The sequence below is a fragment of the Dermacentor andersoni genome, chromosome 4 (assembly GCF_023375885.2).
Source record: "Dermacentor andersoni chromosome 4, qqDerAnde1_hic_scaffold, whole genome shotgun sequence".
Lineage (NCBI taxonomy): Eukaryota > Metazoa > Arthropoda > Arachnida > Ixodida > Ixodidae > Dermacentor > Dermacentor andersoni.
In genome coordinates this window covers 129,602,833-129,629,879 of record NC_092817.1, presented here as the reverse complement: position 1 = coordinate 129,629,879, position 27,047 = coordinate 129,602,833, and the positions used below count along the sequence as shown (strand labels likewise).

Sequence of the window (27,047 nt, the reverse complement as noted above, 5' to 3'; positions counted from 1 at the left end):
TGAATGTTGTTGATTGTTACGTTCCTATGGTGCGCAAGAATCGGGGTAACTTCTTCACTTGGGTTGTGCAGCAGAGGTGTACTCCACATAAGCTGGTAGCTTCCTGCTGCGTGTTCAAAAAGTGTTTCTTTTTGTTCAGGTGAGATTTTCAGATTTTGCATCGTTTATTAGCTGTGGTGTGCTGTTTTCTTTTTCTACAGATTTTTAGTTAAACATCTGAATAGTGAACACAACATGACTTTATTGCTCGATTTCCTAGATTGCATCCTTGCTGCAAAACATGTAAGTTCATAACTGCTTGCACCTTAGTGAAAAAAATCACTTGAAGCAACCATAGCCACTAATAACACGCAGAACATGGCGGCGAAAATTGTAATATTATTTTTTGATCTACAGGTTGTCCAAACTATCGTTCACCAAGATATAGAGAAACATGTAAATGCCACGTAGCTAGACAGAACCAAGGTAATGTTGTTTGCCGTCGCCCGGAGATACACCGATTATTTTTTGTATTCAGCCTTATTCCGTAATTACTCTTAGTTAGTTAGTATTATTATCAAATATAATAATTGGACGAAAAGTATCAATGAGAGAACTGTAGAGCAACATGAAAACGTCCCGATGTAGCTTTCTGTTTCTGATTATGTGCTACATAAAAATGTTTTCCAAGAAAGAGGCCGACGAATACACGTAAAGTGCCTTGAACGGCCAATCACGCGGCAATTTTGTGTCGCAAAGCTATGAATACCACTTAAACGGGTTCTTTTAAGAAAAAGACTTAGCTCAAAAAATAATTCTTTCTTATGCATCCTGTTGAGACAAGGTCTCAACAGGATGCATAAGGTCTCTTGAGGATGCAACAGGTCTCTTGAGGCCATTGGCCTCAAGAAACATTAAGATGCCATAGCAGTTCACTGCAGAAGCCAAGACCACAAGCAGTTGTTGCTCTAGGGACCGTCAAAAGGTCTTCTGGGGCACAGGTCTAATTAGGCGCCACCACCTTTGTGCTGCAGTTTTTCTACCTACTCAGCTGACCAGGTGGGTCAAAGATGGCAAAGGGAACGAGAATCAACAGCTTCAAACAGAACTTCCTCAAGCTCAATGCAGTTTAGGTGTGAAGTTTTTCCCTTATAGTTTATAAGAAAAACGGGAAATAAGTAGGCGGTATGGCCTTCATATGGACATCTCTTTGCCGTAGGGAATCAGCAGTGAAAAAAGCAGCTTATGAAGGCGTGAATATCGGCCAGAATGATTTAGCGTAGAGAAGGTAATGATTATGAACATTTCTGGTGAAGGTAGTGGTGGTAGTAGATTTAGTTTTCAGAGAGTTGAGATATAGATTAGGAGAGATATTTCATTCGACAGCCAGAATTTTAAGTCATCCCAATTATTATTGTGTGTGATAGTCTATGCGTGTCGAGCGACACTGCTTCCTGATACAGTGCTTCTTGCTGACATCAGTGTTGTGCTACATAATTCCCCTGTATAAATTCACTGTTTCTCCCGTACAAGCAAATATATATTCATCATAAGAAACCTTGTAGTGGTTTCAGGAAACTTGCTGATGAAATCTGAGGACAACATGCACCCCAGGCTTAGAGATGCATTCAAGAACCTCGAACTTTGCAAATGTTAAAGATATACTCCTGCTAAGCAAGTTCTTGATATGATCCAAAAAGTTATATGCGATTACGAATTTGCCTAAGCTGGCAATACCGTCTATCTAAAACATTTCAAGCGATATCACTGACGATGTCAACACATTCCAACTGAAATAAATAAAAATAAAGATACACCAAATACAATTATCATTGGCATATGCAATTCTTTCAGTGGAATAAAATTTGTCTTCCGAGATAATTTGGAATACTTTATAATTCAGAATACTAAATACCTCATGAGGGTTGCGGCATTAAATATACATGTTTAATTATTCCTCATTTTTTTACTATAAGACCCAATAATGCTTAAACAACCGTGAAAGCACTGAGATCACAGTACCTAATACTTTACATTGCTTCAGAAGTCAGTTTCTCTTCTGACTGCAAAATCCCGAACTAATAATTTTTACAGCAAATTTGAGGCAGAAGGCACATAACACTTAGGTTGGTGCCATTCGCTTTGTTTGTTTGGGAATGAAGATCACAGTGTACATGGTATGGCCTTAAAGTGTCGTAACCCTTATGCAACAAAAACAGGAGGTAGTTGTGTTTCGCAAAACTGCATAGAGGTTCTTATTGTATGCAGTTTCAGTTAGAAACAGTAATAACCGAAACTAAATGCACTCTCCACAGCTTTAGGCTATGCATGTGCACTAGTTTACACAGAACACTCTTCACCTCATCACGGAGCAGTTGGCGATTCAGGTTCTTCAAAGGTGTTTCGTTGTATGCGACAGCACATACCACTTCACTTATTTGCAGAGAATAGCATTTCAGTTGTGTCATATGAGATAAATTCATTAGAGTTTTAACTTGCCCTAAATATATTAGAGCTGTGTACCGGTAAGCTGGATGCAGCTTGCAGCAACTACAGCTTGTGGAACTAGAATTGCAACTACCATATCATATATAACTGCTAGTGCACAGGCATAGGCCACATCAATGGTTAGGATACACTAGTTTCTTGAACTCTAAAATATGCATCCTCCAAGAGAAAATAAAATTTTCTCCTCCTCCTCCTCAACCAGATTTCAATGCGAAGTGAGGTGTAATTTGTAGAGTATACTCTTGCATAAACATCATAAGCATTTGTCCATGTCTGCGCCACAGATCATTGTTGCTATAACTGTTAAAGCAGATTGCCTGTTTAAAGTACCGGTAGGGAACAGTGTGAATTTTTAGCGAACAGCAAACATAATAAATAATCGAATAATTTTTAGTAATGTTCAACAAATTTACCACGCTTTGCCTTCGACTGTGGTTTTTTCAAACTCTAAGCTTGGCACGTCTGCACAAGGTTTGACTGCAGGATGTCATTTTGTATGAAAGAATGCATTTGTGAGCTTAACACCTTATCGACAACGTTCTACTGCACAGAATGTCATGAGCTTTCAATGCATCGGTCATCATCTCACAAGCCGGCTGCTCCTTTGTTAGTTGGAATGTAGCATTGATGCGAAGCACATTTGATGTTCTAAAAAAAATTGTGCTCTCTGATCCCCTAATTCTCCTCGCTTGATTCCTAGTGCTATAGCAGCATTATCGACATCATAAGAGTCGGTTTGGTGTTTAATTATTGTGTGTATGAAAGGGTGGGGGATAGAATAATTGAAGCAACTGTTCCGGATGACTTGAATCAGTATTGTGAAATGCTGGTTGTTTCTTTCACTCACTGTTACCAAACTTTACTTTGGTTGTGGCAACAAGTATAATTTTGTTTGCAGGCGCTCCTGCCACCATGTATTATGTATAGGCATCTGCATTGAAGAAAGACCAGCTAATGGTTTGCCAGGAATTAAGGTCCATTAAGAGCATCAAATTTTGAGCTTATACCTGTGGATATTGCTGCTGAATTAACGCCCACCCAGCAGAAGCACCCATAACATATTCTTCCATTATAGTACTGCTGAAGCTTTGAACAGCATTTGAACTTAGACTTGTTTAAAAAGTGACCCATTTCCGCGTTCAAGTAAGAAAAAGGTTGCAGAGGAAGACAGTAACTTGAAGCCATTACCTACACATAAACTGTGCTCAACATTTAGCAGTCTTGCACCTGGATATCATATTGCCCATCCTATTTTTTCACAGGCTGTTCTTTACTGATTTGTGGTCATAGCCAGTTAATTTTGATGTCCTTATTTTTTAACCTTTGGTCAAAATATTTTTTTCGATATCAGCTTTCAACAAAATGTGGACTCGTAATGTTCCTTCATTTACCATATTCATTCATCTTAACCAGATGCAGCTTTATTGAAAATTTATTTTCCTAATACTTCATTGCATTTTCCAAATGTGCAAACTGTTTATCTTCATTCCTATTTTGACTTCTGGGAAGGCTAGATCTACTGGATTAGTTACTACTTACATGAGTATAAAGTTATGTTTTGGTCACCACTACTCCTTGCAAGAACTCACAGGAGTGCCCCTGCCCGCTCCATCACGATCACCACTGCTAAGCACACCATTCCTGTCTTTATTTGAGGAGTTTTTTTTCCAAATGGGTCAAATCCACGTAAACAAAAGTTGAGAAAAAAGCAAAAATTTGTTACCGGACCTAAATGCAACGCTAGCAAAGCTATTATATGATATGCTTTACATGTCGGCTAGGGCAAGTTTACGACCACAAGTAATGAAAAATTATGCGGCAGATATGCCCAATATTAGGGTGAGAACTCTGGATTTGGCTCGTATTGAATTGAAACACTGGATTTTAGGCGGTATTGTTATGAAAACTTTGTTAAAATTGGCTTTCCAGAATGGCATCATGTAATAATGACAGAAAAGCTATAATAACATTGGCAGCAGGGCTTTGCTGTGCTTCAAGAACAATAGAACTATACTTGAAGAGCAGGTGCGTCTTCTTGGCAGCATAAGCAGCTCTCTTCTAATTCTTCCGCAGGATCATTTCCTTGGGCGCGCCTGAAGACACTAACAAAGTACGCAAGCTCTTCATTGTCTTGCCAGGAATTTCCGAAATGCTTCACAAGAAGGCTGGTCACATCTCTGACTTTCATTTCGTTGACGTGGTGTGCGTACAGTGCACATCTTATGGGTGCTTGTGCAAGGGACCTTCCCCTTTTTAGCACTGACACGAAATTTGACACAGAAACTTTATAGTGAGGCTCTGCTCTAATTTGAGGACTCCTACCAGCTGCATTTCTTTGAATGTAGAAGACCTTCGTTTCGGTTATCTTGAACGGCAAGCTGGATGTCGACTTCATCACCGCCGTGCAGTAGGCCTTCCAGTCGTACGCATGCCAATGTTTTCCAAGCTCTAACACAGTGCCGTGATTTGAAAAAAAATCCTTTGGTAGCTTTGTGGATTCAGGATTTCTTCGTGTCGTCTAACATCTTTTTCAATTCTGCCAAATACCCTGTCTGGGGGTAAAAAACTGTGTCCTGTGACAGGAAACACAAGGGAAACTACTGAGACACCTGCTGGAGCCTCATTCTGGAGCCACCAAAGAAGCATGCAAAGCACAGTACTGTTCTTGTTTTGTCCAGCACAGCCATCGGCTACTAACCGCACCTCTCTAATTCCTTCGAAGTTAGCGCTTCGAAGTGTATTATGTACCGCACTGGCTACTTGGTTGCTTCCTTTGGAGCTTTCATCTTCGCTCCATGTGTAGGAATGGATGGCCTCTTTGGGCATTGATCCATCTGCCTGGTTTTCCACCACGCAGAGGTGGTACTGATAGAGCTGGCGGCTGTAGTAGGCTTCCTGGTCCGGAACTTTGGGGAGCACTTGATTTTGTTGGCAATCAAATGAGAATGTTTTCAAGTCTTCCCTCTTCTCACGCAGCAGGGAATAAAAAGCCTTATACTTCAACTTGTGTACACGTTGCTCTGTTATGACACGCTGCTTCTGTGAAACATCTCCACAAGTTTTCATCTCATACGCATTTTTCAGGCACACAGAGCAAACGTCTGTCCTCGGTGTTCTGAACGAAAGATTGAACGTCGCTCGAAAAATGTGGTGAAAGAAGCCATACTTCACCCTCACATCTTCGGGTGCTTGTTGGTTATAAATCTGCCACAGGTTTCGGATGCTCTTCAGCTCACTTGGAAGGTATAACTTTTTTGTCTTCTTCCGGTTGTAGTGCGACTCTCTTGCCCGAAGTCGCTTAATGAAACCCACAACAGCTGATCGCTTTCGACCGTAGCGCTTGATCTTCTGGTCACCTCCACGATTGTCGGCTTTCACTTCACCTTTTTCATGCTTGTGCTTTATATAGCGAGTAACTGTGCTGTGACTAATATCAAGCACTGCGCAAAACATATCGCGACAAACACGAATCTCTTGGCCATTTTCTATCCGTACCTTGTAAACAACAGCAAGGCTCCGACGAGGTTCCGCTTCTTTTCCTCCCCTACGTTTTACGGCTGTTGGCGTGCAGTACATCAAAACGAACGCCTTTTGTTCCACGCTACACAGTTCGTAAAACTTCTCCTTGAAACGTTTAGTGGATGCTTCTGTCACAAGCGCACACCTGAGAGTCTTTTTCGCGTGTATACATTTTGGCAACGGCGCATTCTTGCTTTTAGGGTGGTGATGCGGCTTTTTTTCACTTCGCCGTCGACGTCTAGGGATAGATCTTTCGCCGATCTCTTCATTGCCATCCGAATCCATGAACAACGATATCAGAAAAGCGAAGAACTCGCGAAAACACGAACGAAACACTCTGAGCTGTCAGGCGGGAACCAACTCCTTGGCGGGAACTGACAAGGAGGCAGCGATGGCTAAATGACGTCATGCCAAAAGCGCTCTCCTATTGGGCAAATGGATTTGGCTCATTTTGATCCATGCAACAGCTGGATCTGGCTCAATTTCGATACGAAATACGATCTGCGAACACATTCGCCTGGCGTTATTTGACCCATTTCGTTGCAACGGTTTTTCTATGACAAAGTTGCCTAGTTTTTCTTGTCATTACCGTTTTATCTGACCCAGTTTCGGTTTGTGGATTTGGCTCATTTCGAAAAAAAACTCCTCATTTTATCACTTCGGCTTCTCTTGACCTATTATATTCACCAGCTTCTCCTCCCGCAATCAGGGTGGGGCCAAGTGAGCTATGCATAAAAAACGCTGCCTAGAAAAACAGTTGCTACCCTTATGACAAGCACCTTTCTTGAAATGTCGGCTACAGCAACATCCCTTGTTCGAACAATGTTGGTCTATGTACATGTTATTCTAAAACATAATTTACTGCTTTGTTGTGTTCTTTGACTATCCTTTTCTGCCGCTTTCTTTAGGATGGAAATTCACGAATATTATTTATTTCTCCTAACAGCGGCAAGTTTATCTTTGAGAGGCGTTTGGGGTTGAGAACAACTGTCACCAGAAAAGAGTGCAAAACGAGTGATTCAAGAAAATAATGTGTCTTCTGTTATCTAAAGAACTTGACGACTGAAATATGGCAACATTACGTATATATGCTATGCAGTGCATTCATGTCGCTAAGTACACAGTGTTTTATCTTTTCAGCTATGTCAGTGTGTTGGCAAGACAATTTTCTAAATGGTGACCTGCCGCTTCGGCTATGAGCTGCCTTCATAACATTTGCAATAAAGGATATTTACTCTCGTGGACAAAAGTACCCTGGAAGTGCGAGCGTCGACCAAATTGCATCACTGCGTTCAAGACCGCTGAAAACAGTGGGTCACGTATCCACATTCCGAACGCAGATGTTAGCTAAGCTGTACCCAGCAGATAGCGCACCAATAAAATTCGGTCAGTGCTAGCGAGCCCTGGGCAATTTTGTCCCCGATAGTACATCCTCTAAAAATAAATATGGTCTGTAACACAAAATACGGGAAGCACCTGTACTTTAACGGGTATATTACAGAGTCGGCATACAGTCACGTTTTCTGAATATGCGAAGCGCTTGTACTTTAACGGTTATTGTATGTATTCAGCATACATTGTGTTCCGTTTTCTGAATACGAGAAGCACCTGTACTTCAACGGTTGCAGTACAGATTTAGCATGCTGCCTTCCGCCTTATGGATACGAAAGCACTCGTATTTTGTACAACGGTCTCTCTTTTACGGCTGTTCGTTCAACGGAAATGACTGTTCTTTGTCTACGAAAAAGCGTTGGGTCACGCATTAGCAGATTATTCGCCGTAGAACCAATAAAATTTGTTTACATTGTGGCACGGAGGTATGTCTTCACCTACAACGGCGTATTCTATTCCAAGCGTGAGGGCCCGTGAGGTACAGACGGGGTTTCGCCACTGCAGTTTCAGTGCCCCGTAAATGGGTTGTCGGGGCTGCTTTCGGTCGAAAAGTATTATCGGGATGTGTGGCACACCTTCACTAACCGTTGTTGTTTTGATGGTATACCACTCCTGTCGCTGCTTCTGGTCAAAGAGTCGAAAGCTATCGTTGGAAACGCCGCTAGCCGCAGAATAAATTATATAGTCAAGGTATGGCACTCTCACTCCCAAGGCTGGATACTTGAACGAGTTCGTAATAGTTCATAGCGTTCCTTTAGATAGCGCATGAACGGCTGTACCAAAAGTACAAAGAAGAAACAGCGCTCTTTCTCCTCTGTACTTTTACTGAAGCCATTCGCGCACTGCTCCTAACACCATTAGGACTGGACTTCCAAATGGCGGAGGAAGGCAAATTTTTCATTGAATTCAACTAGATGTTGAATCGCCTTCTGATTTTCCTAAAAAAAAACACAAGGAATGCCATAAGGACCACAAAATGAAAGATGAAAACAAATACGCGCAAATAAACGTTTAAGAGATCACATGTGAAGGTGCCCGTTTAGTCAGAACTTGTTTAGCCTGCAACTTAGCGCAAGGCAAAGCAGAAGCAGTGATATTGAGGGGTCAGAAAATTACACTATGCAGGACTCCAAGAAATATGGCAGAAGATGTTTGTGCACGAAATAAAAACGCGCGGCGTCACGCACCTAAGCACACCATATTTGTACTATTCTAACACGCCGCCGAACCTAATACGCACCTAATTCTCGCGGGCATAAAATAAGTAAACAAAAGTGGGGTAATATGTAAAGGGTCCCTGATTTATAAAGAAATAGAGCATGTCCTACCGTTCCCGAAGACATGTGGTAAAATTACCTCTTACGGATGGGAAGATTTTTTTAAAATTAGCTTTCTTAACGAAAGCAGTACGTCATCGTCGCCATTCACGCTTCAGTAGTCTCAGTTATTATGCACACAAGGCGGTATCTCTGTTAGAGATACGACTGTAACTTCCACGAGATTTTAAGTAACTTGTTGAAGTAGGCAGCGAAGTGTGTTCCTGGAACTCATCACAGATAGCGAGCTTGGCAGAGCGCCAGAAACGCTTGTCGCAGTACACGGCAGCGCATGCGGTGCCGAGTCATGCGAAATCTCGCCTAAATGATAGTATCTGCGAAAGTGATCGTAGTCAAACACAAACGAACCTTCAGCAACTTCCTAAAGGACGAGCTCTGCTGTCATCTCGCGATGATGAAGACCCCGTATCTGACAGCTTATACAGTAGGTTGTTCCCAAAGCCATGAAGGAGGTTTTGGTTTCATACCCCACCGTAAGAAGCAGGAAATATTCTGGTCCTATTTCATCGCAACAAAGCTGCGCTTCAAATTCTACAAGTACGCCACAGGAATAGAGTTAACTCGTGAACCGGGACTGCACATTATTACAAACTCAGGGTTAAGGTGAGAGCCGGCAGCAGGAAGCGTGAATATGTGTCGCAAAGCAAATGTTTCCGTATTGCCGCTTCCTTGAACAATTTGGCCGCCACTCCGAAATGCAGCAGAAAACGTGACCTCCAAACCTGGCTGCGTGGGGACATAGCACCCTCATTGAGGGACCAATATTCTCAGCTGGCCTTAGCAACCTGGCTCTTGTACCCGCAGCACGTCACGTCGCCTGCTACAAGCTGCATAGCGCCACGTATCACTCCAACGGCGACTCTTGAAATTTAAGCAGAAAACTCATAGCAATATTCTGTCATATTCGGTAACTGGGTTACTTGAATAAACATGCATTGCTTGGGTGCCAAACTAGAGTGATGCTTTAGGTAATTAAACAATTCAGATTAGTTGCCTTATATATATGGGCCCTATAACGTAAAACTATTCCAATATGTTTCTATTCCAATTTCCTGACGTCAAATTTGCGTAACCACCGACGCAAGCACTGGGCGGTCACCCACAGGGTTGTCTGAACAGACCAATCAAACTCTCTCCTCGTTTATAGGAGGTCACTTTTGCTTGCTTGAAAAACGAATAACATTGCCTACACTGAGCTGCTTGTCGTGTCTAATTGGCTGACAAGAGGCGAGGAGAACGCTCAAGTGGAGAAGGATTCACTGGGGCAGAGCCAGTGCACTGAAAATCGATAACCGGATGAAGAGGGTGGCGCCGGCGTCTGCGATTGGTCGGCTTTCCCTTACTTAGCTTGTGGTGGCTGGTCGAAAATCGCGGTGGCATGCAACGGAAGCTTAAAAATGACGCTAAAACTCACCCTCAGCAACGAAGAGTTGGCAGAATGAGGTAGTAAACGTGCCGAAAGTGCTTGAAAACGTTACACCGTCACGCAAGAAGCTTTATTATGCGCAAATACACCCATGCTCTTCGGCAGGTGCGAGTAGCCAGCGTCTCAGCGATGGGCGGCAGCTATCTTTTATTCCTTTCGGAACGGGGCAGCCTGCGGCTATTCCGAAAAAAATTCAGTTTTGTTCGGCATATTAATGCATCTTTATCGCGTACACGTCACTTTGACGCGGTGAGTTCGTGCGGTTTTGTGACGTCGCGTGACAGGCAGGTGAAGTGGGTGCAGCCCGTGAACTTTTTACCAATAGCCGAGGGCTAATGGCGAAGAGGGTTCGAATCAGAAATAACTGTTTTTCTTTTTTCTGTCAAATCATGCATAATCAGTGTGTACACATCATATCAGATGGGGAGGTATTGCGGTTTTCGTGACGTCGCGTGACAGACAGGTGAAGTGGGGGGTGGTCGAAAAAGTTTTTGACCAATCGCGGAGGGCTGATAGCAGAATTGGAATAGAAAAGTTTGGAATAGTTTTACGTTATGGCGCCCATATATTTCTTTTTATCGTGCTTCTGTCGATATTGAGTTGAAGCCAAGAAGTAATGAAGCATTCTCTATTTGCCGATTTTCATTACTTCGCATGCAACTACGAATAAATATTCAGCCTCGCAATATTTTGCGTATATGATTGGTTTAGACCATGTCACCGTATCGTATCATATGACTTATATGATATCTTCTGCATATGATATGTTGGCAATATATAAAACTGAACTAATATTGTTCACACGGTGATTCTCACACAAACCATTAACCTACCTTCCACTGAATTTACAGATATCAGCGGTGCAATTTGAAATGAAGGTATTGGGTTCAGTTAGGGTTCTGTTACACAATTTCGTGCGTTCTTTCAGATGAATGACTGGAAAGGTATAAAGGCGACTTTGTTGTTAGTTATTGTTGTTGTTGTTAGTTATTCCTTACATATATATATATATATATATATATATATATATATATATATATATTTATTTATTTATTTATTTATTTATTTATCCCATATGTGGTGTCTTTTCATTTATGTTTCACTAGGTGCAGTGGCCAAAGAGCAGAAGTTCGACCCGCACATCGAACACAAAATTGATATAATGTTGGATCTGGGTAAGTGAGAGTTAATAAGTTATTACTGCTATTAAATCGCCTCTTGCAAAGTACTTGATGATAGTAGCCATCACGTGGAGATAACGCCTTCTTGTAGTGCACATTCCCGTCGTACAGCTATTTATTTCTCTACTTCACTGGCCATATTATTTTACATGCAATGAACACGTGGTTCGGAAAATTTTAATAATGTTGTGGGGAATGGTACGGCAATCGGATTATTTGGAAGTAGTGGCACGCATAAAGGGGCGATGAAGCCGTGATTTGATGGGGAGTTTGCACAAATTAGGTGAATTAGGGACATATTCCGTCGGTGGTTTCGCTATTCTTAGTGATTATTTTCTTTTTTCGCGAACGTATCTTTGTTTCATGCCTATGTTTATTTAGCGGGCAAAGTAAACTGGCAAGAAATGAAAGGCCAGCGGCAGCCGGTAGATGAATTGCTAGTAGCCACTTATTGCGGTTCGAAGATCCATTCCTCCACCTTTCAAAAGATGAATGTTACGCTGCTCCCAAGAACTAACAGGAAAAACCTAAAAGTTTCAAATACAAAAAAGGGCGTTAAGATAAAATATCAATCAAACACTTCTGTGCTTCAGTTCGCGAATGATTGGAGAATTAGATGTGAACTACTTTAGAATATCGTCCCACGGAATGTGGGGTGCATTACAATTATTGGAGTGAGCAGTGGAAGACCATAGATGCGAATCCCAGTTTGCTCCAGTGTCTCACTTACCACTGTTTTCTTCTGAACCAACTGCGGAAACTAAGTTACATAAATATATGCTCTCTATCAGAACAACTACCGCAAAAAGTGCATCCACAAACATATAAAATCGATCCTTTAGAGCATTTGTGGCATTTTTATTGAAGTGCAAGCTACAACGTGTCAGTTTGCTCCATTGTCTATCTTACCACTGTTTTCTTCTGAACCAACTGCGGAAACTAAGTTACATAAATATATGATGTCGATCAGAACAACTACCGCAAGAAGTGCATCCACAAACATATAAAATCGATCCTTTAGAGCATTTGTGGCATTTCAATTGAAGTGCAAGCGACAACGTGTTGGCGGGAACCAACGCAGAAAGGTTTGATTACTAAATGGCGCATGATGTTGAATACTTAGGTGTTGTTTGGTGTTCTTGGTTTTTGTTAGGAAGAAGTAAGCCTAGCTGAAATACCAGAGTTCTATTTCAATAAAGCCGCACTTGGAGTTTTAGATGGGCTGCATTCTTTTTCACATACCTCGGTTAATGTGTAAAGATACGGATCATATTTTTACGTGCCTACGTTCAAGAGCTAAGAGTGTTTCGGTTTTTCCTCGGTTAGTTCTGCATGTAAAAAAAGGCGTCTTAAACAGCAAAGTTTCTTTTTTCACCTTTTGATTGTTTGCTCTATTATTTCCTCTAATATTCTTATATGGCTTTTAATTCGATAGCAGAAGCTAAAATTTTTCGAATGGCCGCAATTTATTTCTATGGGAATCTTCAATTTTTCAATAAAACCTAATAATGAGGCATCTAATTTACTCATACGGTCATATCTTCATAGACCTAGTATTACAGCACGAATCGGTAACTTCGCGGGGTACACCTAACGTTCAAGGTGCAGAAAGCATGCCACACGGAGCAGCAAGCCGCAGGTTGCTTGTATCATAACCTAAAAATGTATTTTTTTTATTGGAGAGAGTTGCTCAATGTTAGGTCGTACTTACTGTTCATGGAGAGAGATGCTCAATGTTAAGTCGTACTTACTGTTTAAAGGCATTTCCTCCAAGAACTTTGCCAATGTGGTCTTTTAAAAATTAACGTAATTTCGAAAGCATTACCTCGTTGTTGAAGGGAATGCTGAACCGAAGAGTAAAAATAATCGAAAAACTGCTTTGTCACTATCTAGCCCTGAGTTTAACATTTAGTGCACACATTTGGATGCCGACCAATGACTTAGCGGAATGCATCTCAGATTACAACACGACGCTCGTAGATGTGTGCCAATCGGAGGAACTCGCATATCAAAGACAGCGAAGCTGTATCACGAAATTTTTTTCAGTAGCAGAATGTAAAACCTTGCTCGCTGGTGTAGTTGAGGGCATAGTAACAGCGACATCCCAGCAGGTTTCCTGGAAGAGCCGGCAACCGTGAACTAGGGCCTCTTAAATTAGTAGCAGTTGGGATTCTAGCCATAGGCGTGAACACGTTGGCTAGAGCGGTAGGTGTGGCAGCCGGCGAATTTGGCTGCTTCTAGGCGTCATGACAGCAGCAGCGGTGCTGCTGTAAGAGGCCTGACACGAATGGCTGGTCGTCTGCTACTGATACTGATGTTATTGCTCGCTTGTTATATTTAAAATAATTGCTTTTCACTGTAACACCCGGAAGAAAATGGTAGCACCATTTTTAGAGAGCGCACGAAACTGCAATGAGTTATTTTCAAAAGCGTTCATTTATATTGACACGTGAACTTGTTTATCTTTTGCGGATGAGCGCACTTCACCATATAACAAATGTTACCGCTCAGCTAAGGACGCGCCTGCATATATGGGAAGCTTCTGGAATGTTATCGATGGCTCCATCCGCTGTCTGTTGTCGCCCAACCTTGGGTAATCTGATTGCATGTATGCGCGACGCGAGTGGTGTAGAAGTTTCTGGAAGACACGCGGGCACCAGCGGTTACTCTGGAACGTTCGGTGGCTCAATTATAAAAGCTGACGTGCTTGACCCGCTGATAAGATTTTCGACGATCCCCGACCGAGTATGCGGCTATTGCCGTGTTTTGTGTAACTTGCTTTTGTGGGTACATGGTGGCCCAATAAAGAAGTTACTTTCGTTTTTCACAATTTTACCGCAAATTGTTGGTTGACATGCTCACCACACGGTGCGCTGCGCTCGCAATCAGGGTAGTTTTCCGAGTTCCTAGAATTTATTTAGCAATTGAAGGATTGAGGCGAATACACGGGTGATGTTGGTTTATGCGAAGCTTTTCAGGCGTCGAGACAGCGTGACAGTCTTCCAGCACAAAAGAAAACTAACCGGAGGAGCACCAACATAATTTGCGTCAAATCGTAAGTTCGGCTAGAAAGATGCAAGCCATTGCCTAAAATGCCACTCATTTTGCCACCACGAGACCTAGGACATTCCCACAAACGTGAGCTTGCACTGCGCCGTGTACAGAAAATGTTTCAGCCACATTAGTCGCGCATGCGCGGCATTTCCAGGAGCAATTCGTAGAGCACGTCGTGCACATTCCGAGTGGGCATGTGCAGTTAATGAGTGAGAATATCCCTCCGATGATATTCGGCGCTCCAGATGAAAGAAAACTCCCGTAGAAATGATAAGCGAGACTTCGATGGGATGCCGGTAGCTTAAGCAATCCCGAAGAAACAGTGAGCCGAACTTGCACAGCCTTCAAGCAAATAGGGTGGGAATAAATATGTGAGGAAGTGTACCTTATTAAAGACGATCGACGAAATTATTCTAAGAAGCTTCAAGACGTTTTGGCAAGTACGAAAACACACACACACACACACACACACACACACACACACACACACACACACACACACACACACACACACACACACACACACACACACACACACACACACACGCACGCACGCACGCACACACAAAAAAATATGAACACTGCCGCGTGCACTTCCATACGCAGATTTCTGTTCATTTTTCCGGCTCAAGCATTCTCAAGTGGCAACACAGTCTTAATCTTAGGAATAGAAGCACCAAACTGGAAGACGTTTTGGCAAGTACAACAAATTAAAAAAAAACACATAGCAGAATAAAATACAGTTCCCAGTGCAGCGGACGCGGTTCACACACACAATAAAAGAACACTGCCGCGTGCACTTCCATAGGCAGATTTCTGTTCATTTTTCCGGCTCAAGCATTCTCAAGTGCTCAGCTGTGAGCAACACAGTCTTAATCTTAGGAATAGCATCCCCAAGCTTATCAGCTTCTGCCCTGCTGTTCTTTGAGAAGAGCAAGAACTTGGCTTCTGAGCGTATTCCAGAAAACAAAGAGCACCGTACGCAGCGCTACATGTATTCTGAGCGCTGTAATAAGTTGCTGTGTTTCATTTAAGGCCATAATTAGCTGTATATGCTTCGCGTTGCTGGTTTATACGTGTAACCAAAGAATTGCGCTATTTCATTTAATTTACGAATACGACCATCACGAGCGCAAATTGATATTCGGCATGCTACAAGCTTCCACTCCTATCATAGATCATACAGCTAATAACAGATAATCGAACACGGTAAAGGGAAGCTGAACAGTCTGTCGAATTCAATAAGACGCTCATATACCGATGCGGGAACCTTATAAACCATGTAGGTAAAATTTGGGGGTTTTTTTTCAATTAGGAGCGACGTAATCGTCGGTTGAAATTGCGCTGTAGCTCCGCCCCCCGTCGAATGCCGCGCGCTGCTGCTGACGCTGACGATGCGAGCGGAGACCGGAAACCGCGGGGTTGTGACGTCAACTCTAGTGTTTCCTTCCTTCGCAGCGTCCGCGACCGTGCCTGACCGCGCTTGTTTCTGCGTGCATGCCATCGCAATCTGCTTCGATCGACCCTGCATTCCTTTGTTGGTGCGTCTGCGTGTATGTAGAGTGGCCGTCAACGTGCGTGGTAGTCAGTGTGAGTGGTAATCAACGTGAGTGGTAGTCACCGTGGTAGTCAACAGATGAAGGTCACTACACGTACTGCATGAACCGGGAAGCTTTTCACGCGTTCAAACCGTCTTTGTAGATTGCCGACAGCTTTGGACAGCGCACAAATGCCGACGATCGCATCCCCGCTTACGTTCCACGAGGAGGCATGCAGGAACGCAACACTACAGTTGTTTGACCGGATACGAGCTCACTAGATCGGCGAAAGGTCGGCGAGATCACTAGATCGCTTTGCAAAAAACATACTCACCAAAGAGCATTTCCAACACGAGGAGATCCCAAGACTTTGCTTTCGTTCGCGTCGAAAGCACTGCTCGCATCAGCATCGTTTGCTTCTTCGAGAGGCCGGCTCTTCGCAATCGGCTCGTACATGTAGGGAGTAACGCCGAACTCCTCAGACAAACGCAGTCTCTCTAAATTTTCCATTACCGTCTCGGAAAAACGGCACCAAACTACCTGGTACCGCGCTTCATGTGTAGCGGCAGCGGTCGGTTACTAGTGGTGACGTCACGAGACGCCCGACCAATCACAGGCGGAAACGAGACGCGCGAGCTGGGCGTGTCCGCAGCTGCACTTTTCGCCGAAATAAAATATATTTGCGCTTTCTTTCGCTCAATTTCGATACGATATTCGAATTCGGAGGGTTGAAAACCATTATGTACAGATGTTCGCTCATTTTTTCTGGAAAGCCTCTCAGCTCCCCTTTAAGAAATAGTTGTATATCACAGAAACACATGTACAGTTCTAGTGGCGAAATAGGCCGTTGATTTTCATTGCAAACAATATACAGCTGAACACAAGTTTCCGTACATATCCTCATATTCGTATCCATACGGGCAAGTAAAGACAGAAAGTTTAGTTATTCGACTACCAATGTTTATTCCATTTTATGTTACATCCCTTCAGAAGAGCAAATTTTCATTACTCATTTCGTGGTATAAGCTTACGCCCTGTGCGAGTTACGCTCGCATACAGCACCTACATACTTATACGTAAAACAAATTTCAACTCCACCTCACCTTTTCGAAGAACTGATTAAGGGCTTTTCGTCAGTGCAAAATTTGTGCTGCTCTTCATAGGCCGAATTTTAACGTGTTAACGGAACAAACCAGCGTTAGGAGCTCTATATATATTTCCTTCTACAACTTGGAAACAAAACTTCTTACAGACAAAAATAATATTATGGGGCTTTACCTGCCAAAACCACCGTCTGATTATGAGGCACGCCGTCGTACGGGACCCCGGAAATTTGGACCACCTAGGGTTCTTTAAGATGCACCTAAATCTAAGTGCACGGATGTTTTCGCATTTCGCCCCCATCGAGATGCAGCAGCGGTGGCTGGGATTCGGTCTGCGACCGCGTGCTTAGCAGCCGAACACCATAGCCACTAAGCAACCATAGCGAGCGCATGACGGACAAGGCAAGTTCGTTACCGTCACAAGGAACAGAGCTCCGCAACATTCAGTAATCTGCAACAGTGTATGGCGTCACTTCGAAGACGGTTTAGAAGGGGCGTATTGAGCGGCGATGACTTTCGGCGATTGTATCGCCGTAAGGCGCGCGCTGACTAGCTAGTTCAGTAAAATAGGATGTGCTGATTGGCTGGACGGGCGCTATATCACGCGAAGGCGATTCTATCGCCAAAGTGAGCGTCGCAAAATACGTTCCTAGGATAGCGACTTCGTAGCGATGCCTTTTTCCGATGCTAATGCCATTCGGTGATTTTCGTGTTCGCGATGGTGGCCTTGTTCGACGCTCCGCCCGAAGCGGAGCGTGTCTTGACCCCTCACGAACACGAAAAGACCGAAAGGCATTAGCACCGGGTAAAGGCGCCGCTACAAAATCGCACCCCAGCTGAAATGCAGTGATAACTACACGGCATTTCCACTGTGATACGCCAACACCAGCTTACCTCGACTGCTAATTGGTTGATTCTTCTGTCCATTTGAAATCCAAGTGCTTATGGAAGGTGTAGGTTATCTGCGGTTTTCACTGATTGGATACCCCCTCACGCCATCTGGAGTGGGCTGCAGAATTTTGTTTCAGATGCCTCATCCTTTTGCGAATAATTGCTTTGGTATGTTGTTGTCTACGGGCAAGAAGACTGAGCCTCAAATAGAAAGGCGCATCCCTTGGTCTTATCGTACAGATTTTCCCTTCTAATTTCGTTCTTGTTATTCTTGTAAATCTCGATGGTCTGATTTGGTTGCATTCTTTGAATCTGATTGATCGTTTTTCCTCTTTAGCTTTCCTTTTGATGACTCCTGGTTGTCTAATTACACTTTCACTTACCCTGTACCTGGCTACCAACTTTCTTGACCTCTACCTCCCTTCTATTTGCGAGCTTTTCAAGTACAGATACTTGTGCACTTTAGCCACGCACTTCTTTTTTATTCACTTTCGTGGGGCTTCCTCCAAATAACCTTTGTTCTGCACGTTTCGGATTTTAAAGGAGGCCCGACACACTGATCCCTGCACTGCCTCATTTGTTGTTTTTGCATGGGCTCCAAGCCAACCGGCCCTCCAATTTTTGGTTGGTTAACTTGGAGCCACGATAAGATGTCCGAATTTAAGCGCAGAATGGAATTCGCGAACGTTAGCGCTGTCACACATAAATACGCGCACGCACGTCCGCACGCACGCACGCACGCACGCACGCACGCACACACACACACACACACACACACACACACACACGCACACACACACACACGCACACACACACACACACACACACACACACACACACACACACACACACACACACACACACACACACATACACACACACACAATGTTTTACATTTGTTTTCACTGATTCATTTTATGAAGTTTCAAGAGCATCAGCAGTTGTTTCGTGGCACAAAGGACGCATGTGGTGCTTTGCCGCGCTTCTAAGCTGGTGTGGTTGCAGGCACGTTGCCGCCTTCAGAGGATTTCTAGCAAGTAGCGATGACTGTGATGAAAACGCTGCTTGTAAGTATTTGTGGGAGTGAAATGATGAGAATGCAACGAATGGCGAACAGCGAGCGCTGCCATAGAAAAGCAAGTTATCGGTGTTTCAGGCGCCATCTGCTGCCTGATCGATTAAGCTATCGGGGTGTAGCTGGCTTCGCTGGCAGTAGAGCTAATGGTTGATGGGATGATAGGAAACTTTGCCCCGCAGCGTACGACATATAGAAAAATATCGCTGCTCTGCAACTATACATCAGGAAAAAATCTCCAGGAAAACACAAAATGGCAAATTCTCAGTTTCATCAAAAGATTGCAATTCCCTTCGCTACACTTACCATACAGCCATAGAAGAGCGCATGGACACTTGCGCGCGTTCAATGAAGGTGTTTTTCATAGCGTTAAGGTTGCGTGATTTGACGTTGTTTAGCTTATACTGTACTGGAAGAGTCATGCAACAAATACGTAAATATGCGTTACGATATTTGGTGTTGATGCCAACATGTCAAAGACAACTTGGTCCAGTAGACCAGGCATGATCTTCTGTTCTAATTAGTTTCGCCGCTCATGAAAACGCAAGAACTGCTGAATAAGTGCACATATTGGACTGGTTCGGTGCTTATTCTTTATGAATCTGGGTGATTCAGCGTTCGATGAACCTCATAGCTAACTTGCTGGCGGTAAACGACAGCAGAAGACTGGCCGAGAAAAATTCTCACTGAATCAGTAGCCGAGGGTTCTGCTATACCAGAGGACACTATTCATTAGCACCACTGAAGCACTTAATATTGGCATCTCGCCAAATAACGTACCGTAACATTGCATACGTAAGGACGAGTAACAAGATAACCTACAGCGTACACGCACTCAATGAAATATATTTCAATATGCGCGTGAAGATTTACGGTTGCCCTCATGCGCATTACAAAGTCGTTTACTGGATGGTCTGTTCTAGGTGAGCAAGTTTAGCCTCAGAATTCAAACTGGCGGGTGTTTTCGAAGCGTCTTAAGTGTAGACATTTGAAGAACTATAATGTAGGTTAAACTTGAACGCTGTTCATGGATAAACTGCTTGAGATCACTGCGGCACAGGTGAGCGGTCACCTAATTCTGCGCTGCGGCATTTTTACTGCGATGAACCATTCTGTGGATGCCAGAAGTGTTGCACGAAGTGAGAAAACACATAAATACAATTGCGCGCACAAAGTGCAATTTGTAACAAGTGGAAGCTGGTGGGTTTTCGGCCGTGCTATGGTAGCTGAATCAGTATACAGTTATTATTCTAATCACCGTATCTCTTGTCTGCTAGTTTTGCACTATACTTGTTTGAACATTTGCAAGGTTCTGGTTCCGTGTGATTACGTTCTTTAGCAAGACGTCACGAAACATCCACCGCAGAAACGTAACGGAAACTGTTGCAGAAACGCAATAAAGTAACTTATTCAATTCCTTTTGACTCTTGGCGACATTTTTTCTGGAATTTTAGCGTGCACAAACTTATGTAAAAAATTAAACAACATGGTGGAAATGCGCTGTTCTAAGTATTTAAATGAATTAACAGCACGGTACCTATGTCGCTGTATCATGCATCCTACGCTGAGGCTGATGCCTCGAGCTGCTGATTTAAGCATTGGAAACTGAAATAAAAATTTAGAGTTGCGTTTTTGGATGGAGGGAAGTTTCAGTTGTAAGTAGTTCAATGAACCAAATATTAGCTTTTTATTAAATATTAGCCAGGTCAGAAATGGTTCACTCAATTTCTATTTATGTCGTACGGTGTGTGTGTGTATTACAAGGTTAAGGAAGTCGACTAAGGGTATTCCGAAGGAGGAGGAGGACGAAAGAACTTTATTTAAGGCCAACACTAAAGCCCAGTATAGTATAGCGCTTTCTCAGCTTAGGGCCGTTGTTGATCCGCCAAGCCCGAGTGAAGCCAAACACTCCAAGAAGGAGGGGAATGGTCAGGAAAATAAGGCGAGGTAATGACAGCGTTACCTGAGTACAGAATTTGTTCTGTATCGGCCCTTATCTCCGGAAAGTTGGGGCAGTGTGCTGTGCTACGTGAACTGAAGTTGTAGAGCATTAGTGGCGTGAAACGTGTGTACATTTGAACTTTGCCAAGTACATATCCTTGTTCCGCGTTGAGTTAAGGATGAGGTTGGGGCAAAATAGTGCGGTTTTACTTGATGTTCTTGTAGTGATCAGCTATTTGCTCTTTGTACGTGTTAGCGTCTTCCACTGTCGTTCGATTTGGCCAGGGAATCGAGGGCGCGCGGCGGTTAATTTCGCGGGCACGTTGATGAACCAACTCATTTCCCTCCATCCCAGCATGACCAGGCACTCAACGCATGTTGACAGTAATGTTCACTTTGCGGTTACAGGATTCTATTAGGATATCACGTAGAGGTGTTTCCAACAGTCGGTGTTGTATGTTGCGAGTGGCTTTGCTGGAGTCGGTATATAGTTTGTTACTGGACTATTGCTTAGTGAGTAGAGAGGCTACTTGTATGGCATGTATTATCGCTTGAGTTTGCAGAGTTGCTTTGTTGGTAGGGTTGGAAAATGGCCCAGCTATTTGGATGATCGGTGCTGTCTTTCCAGGTTTACACATCGCATACATGTATGACCCCATGTCAGAGCGTGTGGCTTCCGTGTATATCGTGATGCATTTCCTGTCTTTGTGATGACGGTTCGCTTGCGCTTGACGTCGACCGTCATGTTGGTGTGGCGCCATATTTTTTGGTACGTGTGGAAATGCAATGTTGCGTGGTAGCGGAAGGCTTTGACTAACTGGTGTCAACTGGATAGGGGTGATCCCCGCTCGTTTCAGGATGTCGCATCCTTGATCCGTACAAGACAAGCGCGCTACTTGTCTGCCTCTGTGTTGTGTTAGTTCTGCGAAAGTGTGAGAGGCCCGTGGGTTGAAGGTGATGACTTAAGGTGTATATCGGTAGGCACAGGGCGGCCTTGTGAAGGACGTTGCCGGAAGATTCGAGTTTTCGAGTTTGTGTTTGTATCAGTGTTAGAAATGGCGATGTGCAGAAGCCTAAGTCACAAGCTGTGTTGCTTGTTCTTCTCTCAGTCCGTGTTTTTTGCTAATGATCCTTTGCATTAGGTGCGTGAGATTTCGGAAGTTTCTTTATATTGTATAACGTTAGGATTAGTATTGTTGTGAATTAGGATAAAGCCGAGTATTCGGCACGATGTAACCTTTGGTATCTGCCTAATAGGTAGAGGTGTATCAGGGCTTTGTTTTCTTTTGGGTATTGTGTTCGATTCATGAGGAGAAGTTCCAAATTTTCTGCTGAAGGTTGAAGTGCGGTTTTCCATAAGTGGTCAACTATGGTGTCGACGCCTACCTGGAGGGTCGTTTCGACGTCCTCTGGAAATCCGGTTTCTCACCATAGGGTAATATCGTCGGCGTAAAAGTGTAGTGAAGGTTGGAGATTGTGGATAGTGGCCTTGATAGCGCTGTCATCTGCAGATTAAATTGGGTGGATGATATAATCGATCCTTGAGGTGTTAGACGGAAAATAATGGTGGAGAAAGAGAGAGACTGCGTTGCCTTGAAGCGTGCTGTCCTACCTTTGGTGAATCTGCGTATGTAATTGTACACGTTGGCGTTGCAACCACTGTCGTGAACCGATTTTATTACGTGATCGTGTGTAACATTATCAAACGTCTTTTTTTTATATCTATTGCGAGAAGAGCTTGGGTCTGTGCTGTCTTCGGCTGCAGAAGCGTGTTCTGTAGTATGAGAAATAAGTCTTGTGTGGAAATGTTCTTGCGATAGCCTATGAGCTGGTGCGGAAAATGTTTCGTGTTATCCAAATGTTCTTCTAGTCTGTTCAATGCAAACCGTTCCATTGTTTTGCCTGTGCATCATGTTAAGGATATGGGTCTGAGATTGCAAAGCGTAGCTTTTTTCCCTGGTTTTGGGTTGATGGTAATGTGTAATATGCATTCGTCTCGGAGGGCGCCCGTATTCCAGTGCTCGTTTACGTGGGAGAGAAGCGTTTCTTTATCTCCATCGGTCACATTACGGAGAAGAGTAGATGTGATGCCATCAGGGCCCGGCGCCATCGCCCTATTGTTTTGAAACAATGCTATGTTTAGTTCTGCCTTAGTGTAGTAGGCATCGATGTTGTCGTTTGGGGGGCCCGTATAGTCTGTGTACAGTGACTGATGTGCGGCAGGTATGTAAAGGGTCCGAAGTTCATCAAATGTTTGTTTATGCCTCGTGTGCAGGTGTCTTTCTCTATGGTAGGGATCACTTCTTCCTTTGAGCCTTGCAGGGCACGCAAGGGATGCCATGTGTGTTTCCTGTGTAACGTATTCTGAAATAATGTATAGAACACGCTGAGGTTGGTGAGACAAACTGTGAATCTGGTCCATCGCTCACCAGATGCCAAAAAGAATAGAGTGCTAGGTAATTCGACGAATTGTGGTGAAGTGCAGAAATCGCTTTAGAAATACCGCGCATAAAATTTATGTTAATGTGTATTTTAAGCGTGTGTGAGTCAAGATGGCGGTGTCTCATATGTAAAGACCCCCTCCCCCCCCCATACGTGTCGTATGGTTTCTTCGTGCGCTAGCTTTGCTCAGCAGCACGTTCCTATGTCAACAACTGGTCTCAACGCTTTCCCTTAGGTTTAAAGAGAGTAGGATCATCCCGCACCAGATGTGGTCTGCTAGCAAGCGGCCAGTGTCGTAAGAAACAACCTTTGAATGGCGATACGGACAATTTGCTTCAAATAACCGTTCTTCTGGGTACATGTTCCGGCAATAATGTACCTTGCCTTTTCTGTGTTGCGTACGAAATATGCCCGGCGTCACCAATTTCAAAGCTTCTGTAACTAACAATAGCTTTTAACTAACAGTCCCTACATGCCTTCGTCTCTTAAAAGGATGGGTCTTCCCGACGCCATATTATTATGTGATATTAACCTGCTTCCGCTATGCATTTACCTTTCCTTTTCTAGTGATTCTTTGGCTATCTTTAAGCCAATAAATGTTTACTTTTTCACACGCAGCACGTGTAAAAAATATATGTTTTATTTATATTTAGCTCCCAGCCCCGAAGAAGCAGTGCAAGACACTGGATACAACGGTGAGTATAGCCTGCTGCCCCGTTTTGACGGCAGCATTCATCCACGTATAACACTTATACCCGTACCACACGGGCGTTTGGAAGCCCTTCCAACCGATAGCCAGTTGACTCAAAGGTCAAGTTCGAGCTGCTGCACGGGCGGTTTCGAAGGCCGCCAAGTCAATAGTCTATTGAGTCAACGGAGCACCCTACAACTCTTACGAAATCTCGATGGCCTTTGAGCAACGGAAGCGGAAACAGCACGAACATGCCCTCTCGTTCATAGTGGTCTCGTACTCACGGTTAGAGAGAACAAATCAGACCAAATGCTCTAAAAATACTATATATGAGTGTTATTGATTTTTCAATAAAGTGTTTTCGCCACTTGACATGTGCGAACACACACCGAAACGGCAGCTGCATCGAGCGGCACAAACGTTGCAGCAGTTTCGCTACTCAACAACTTAAAAACTAAACATATATGTATGGCAATGTATAAGCAATCTTTTTTAATTTGTAAACAAACATGGAAGAAATTATAGTGCTTTTAAATGGTTTTAATGTTGTTTAACCTTTCGTGACATGAAAACGGAAATAAATATCCGCAGCGCCACCCAATTTTGCGAGAAACGCGTGAACCACTGAACGGCCTTTCGAAAGTGCCGTGTAGCAGCGCGACAACTCCTTTGAGTCGATAGAGTTGTGGCGTTTCAAAGGCCGTTGACTGGAAGGCCTTCCAAATGTGCCCGTGTGACACAGGTATTAAATGGTGAAGACGTGGTTCCTCAAATCGGGTTACTGTAGAGCTTCCAGTGCTTCGTAGCTGCGGTTCGTTCGCCCTCAGTGCGATTTTGGCCCGTTTGCTTCTTTTACATTTAGGAACCGCACTAGTTACACTCTCTTCTGTGAGTTTTTGCAAGCCTAACGTTGTAAAATAAGTTCAAGTCGAAAGTGGACTCTAAAATGTAGAGCACTACGGGTTTATCTGCAAGAAAAAATATTTTGTGATCGTGGGTTGCATTCTTTAATATCTCTGACTGCAAATACATGTTTGATCTCAGAATGTCCTTACACATTAACAGCTGCAGCGGGGGGTGTTGGCAACTAGTGCTTGTTATTAAAGCACATGCGCAGATATTTAGTAAGAATACCTTTAGACGTGGAGTTGAGAAAATTTTGTGCCGATATTAGTATGAGTATGTTGTGAAACTTATTATATATGACGGTTCAGTAAAGTTTCTCAGTTACAATGTGCTTGAAACGTGCATGTCTTTTTGGCGTCAATGAAGAACAGAAGTCAGAGGAAGTGGATAATGTACATTGTGTTGGGTCCAGCAGTTGCACTGTGAAAACATTTTTGGCTTAGGGATGGAGCTATGGGCATGAAGATACTGTTATTTAGCGTCTCCTGTAAAATATTGTTTTTTTTTTAAACGAACTATTCTCGCATAATACCGGCATATGCCATGTCGGCTGCCAAAAATCTTGACGCGTACGCGAAAATTCATTCGCAGTTGCATTTAACAGTCCTAAGTAGCCGACGCACAATTCCCGGCAGGTTTACGGCGCTGGCACGTACTTCAGAAGTGGATACTTCATTCAGCCTGCAATATAACTGCCCTTTATCTTCTTTAGGAACTGGCATCTCCGGTAACCCACTGTCCAAGGCATTTGCGGCGATACAAATAAGGTGCGGTAATTGCCTGTGCAAACTTCTTGTGATGATAGACCAATATGGAGAACAAATGGGCTGCACTCAAGCGGTGAAAAAATTATTTTGTTTTTGCCCACCCTCAAGCTGCTATATGAACGAAGTTACGAAGTGTCTAGAAAAGTGGGCCACCGGAAAGTGCAAGTATGAAAGCCTGTTGTTCACTTGCCCCTGATTTCGCAATAAAGGCCTCGTTATCAAACTCCGCCCTTTTGGTGTGACTGTTCCCTGCTTACACGCCGAATATTCCAAGCAATATTACACAGATATGGAGGCACTCCTGTCGTCTAAAGGCTGGAATATATTCCTGTCGAGCTCGTTTCAATTCTATAGAGATAATTTAGCACGTCATTAGCGTCTCTGCATTGTTACATATTGCCGTACTGCGCGTTGTGGACGTGTGGTTTGCGTCATTGCTGACTGTACCACAGCAGAGAAAGTTTTCTGCTTCCACAAATAGCAATATATTCGTAAGAAACATCGCGTTAATCTATCTGGAGGCGTCTCTTTCCGCAATAAATTAACCGGAGGAAGGGCTAAAATCCGCAGATTTTTTTTTTCTTTCGCATGTGATGCTAAGTCGTGTTTACTTTCACATTATTTGAGCCTCTCTTAAATAAATGAATCCCGTGTGTATGAAAGGCAGTATTTCGATTTGCTGATTAAAAATAACTTTCGCAGGAATGTCTACTATAATGATGGCTTTGTTGCGCAATCTTTGTGCCTAATTGCCTTTTGGAATTTCAGGGGCCGACAATGCGCGGATAACGTAACTACGCAAATTGTAATGCTTCAGAAACAACTGTAATTCTTGACGTGCACAACATCTTTCATTAGACTTGGCGGATGTCATACCAGTTGATTGCGCAGTAATCTCCGCAGACTGGCAGATATGCCAACCAAATAGTTTTCAGTCAACTGACTTGTCCTTCGAATGCCCAGGTGGTGGTTAAGAGTTCTCGTCTTTTTTCCTTGTAATCGCGCGCGCGCTTGTGTTTCTTTTTCTTTGACAGGCACAATCTTGCGATTAAAGCGAAATTGCCTGCCCTGACACGCATTTTGTCACACAGTTCAAGCGGCTAGCGTTTCTAAATAGGTCTGGCTATAAGAAAAACAGCTCGTTGCTTCACTCTGAAGAAGCGCACGCGATCATGTGGACTTCCGAAAACCTCCATGACCTTATATATACAGTTGCCGGGGTAAGGTCCCACAACCTACGGCCACGAGATCGCCTACCTATAACTTTGTGGCTGTTCTCGTGGCTCTAAATGAGGAG

General features: G+C 43.5%; 1 long non-coding RNA gene across 1 annotated transcript in view; it reads left to right on the top strand.

Annotated features, from left to right (window-relative positions):
- LOC129380102 (uncharacterized) overlaps positions 1-25,978 on the top strand; it is a 58,387-nt gene extending 32,409 nt beyond the window's left edge. Inside the window, exons 3-5 of the long non-coding RNA XR_011893637.1 lie at positions 11,268-11,336; positions 24,040-24,081; positions 25,696-25,978. This is a non-coding gene — a long non-coding RNA (uncharacterized lncRNA). The remainder of the gene's footprint in view (positions 1-11,267; positions 11,337-24,039; positions 24,082-25,695) is intronic.
- The last annotated feature ends 1,069 nt before the right edge of the window (positions 25,979-27,047 follow it).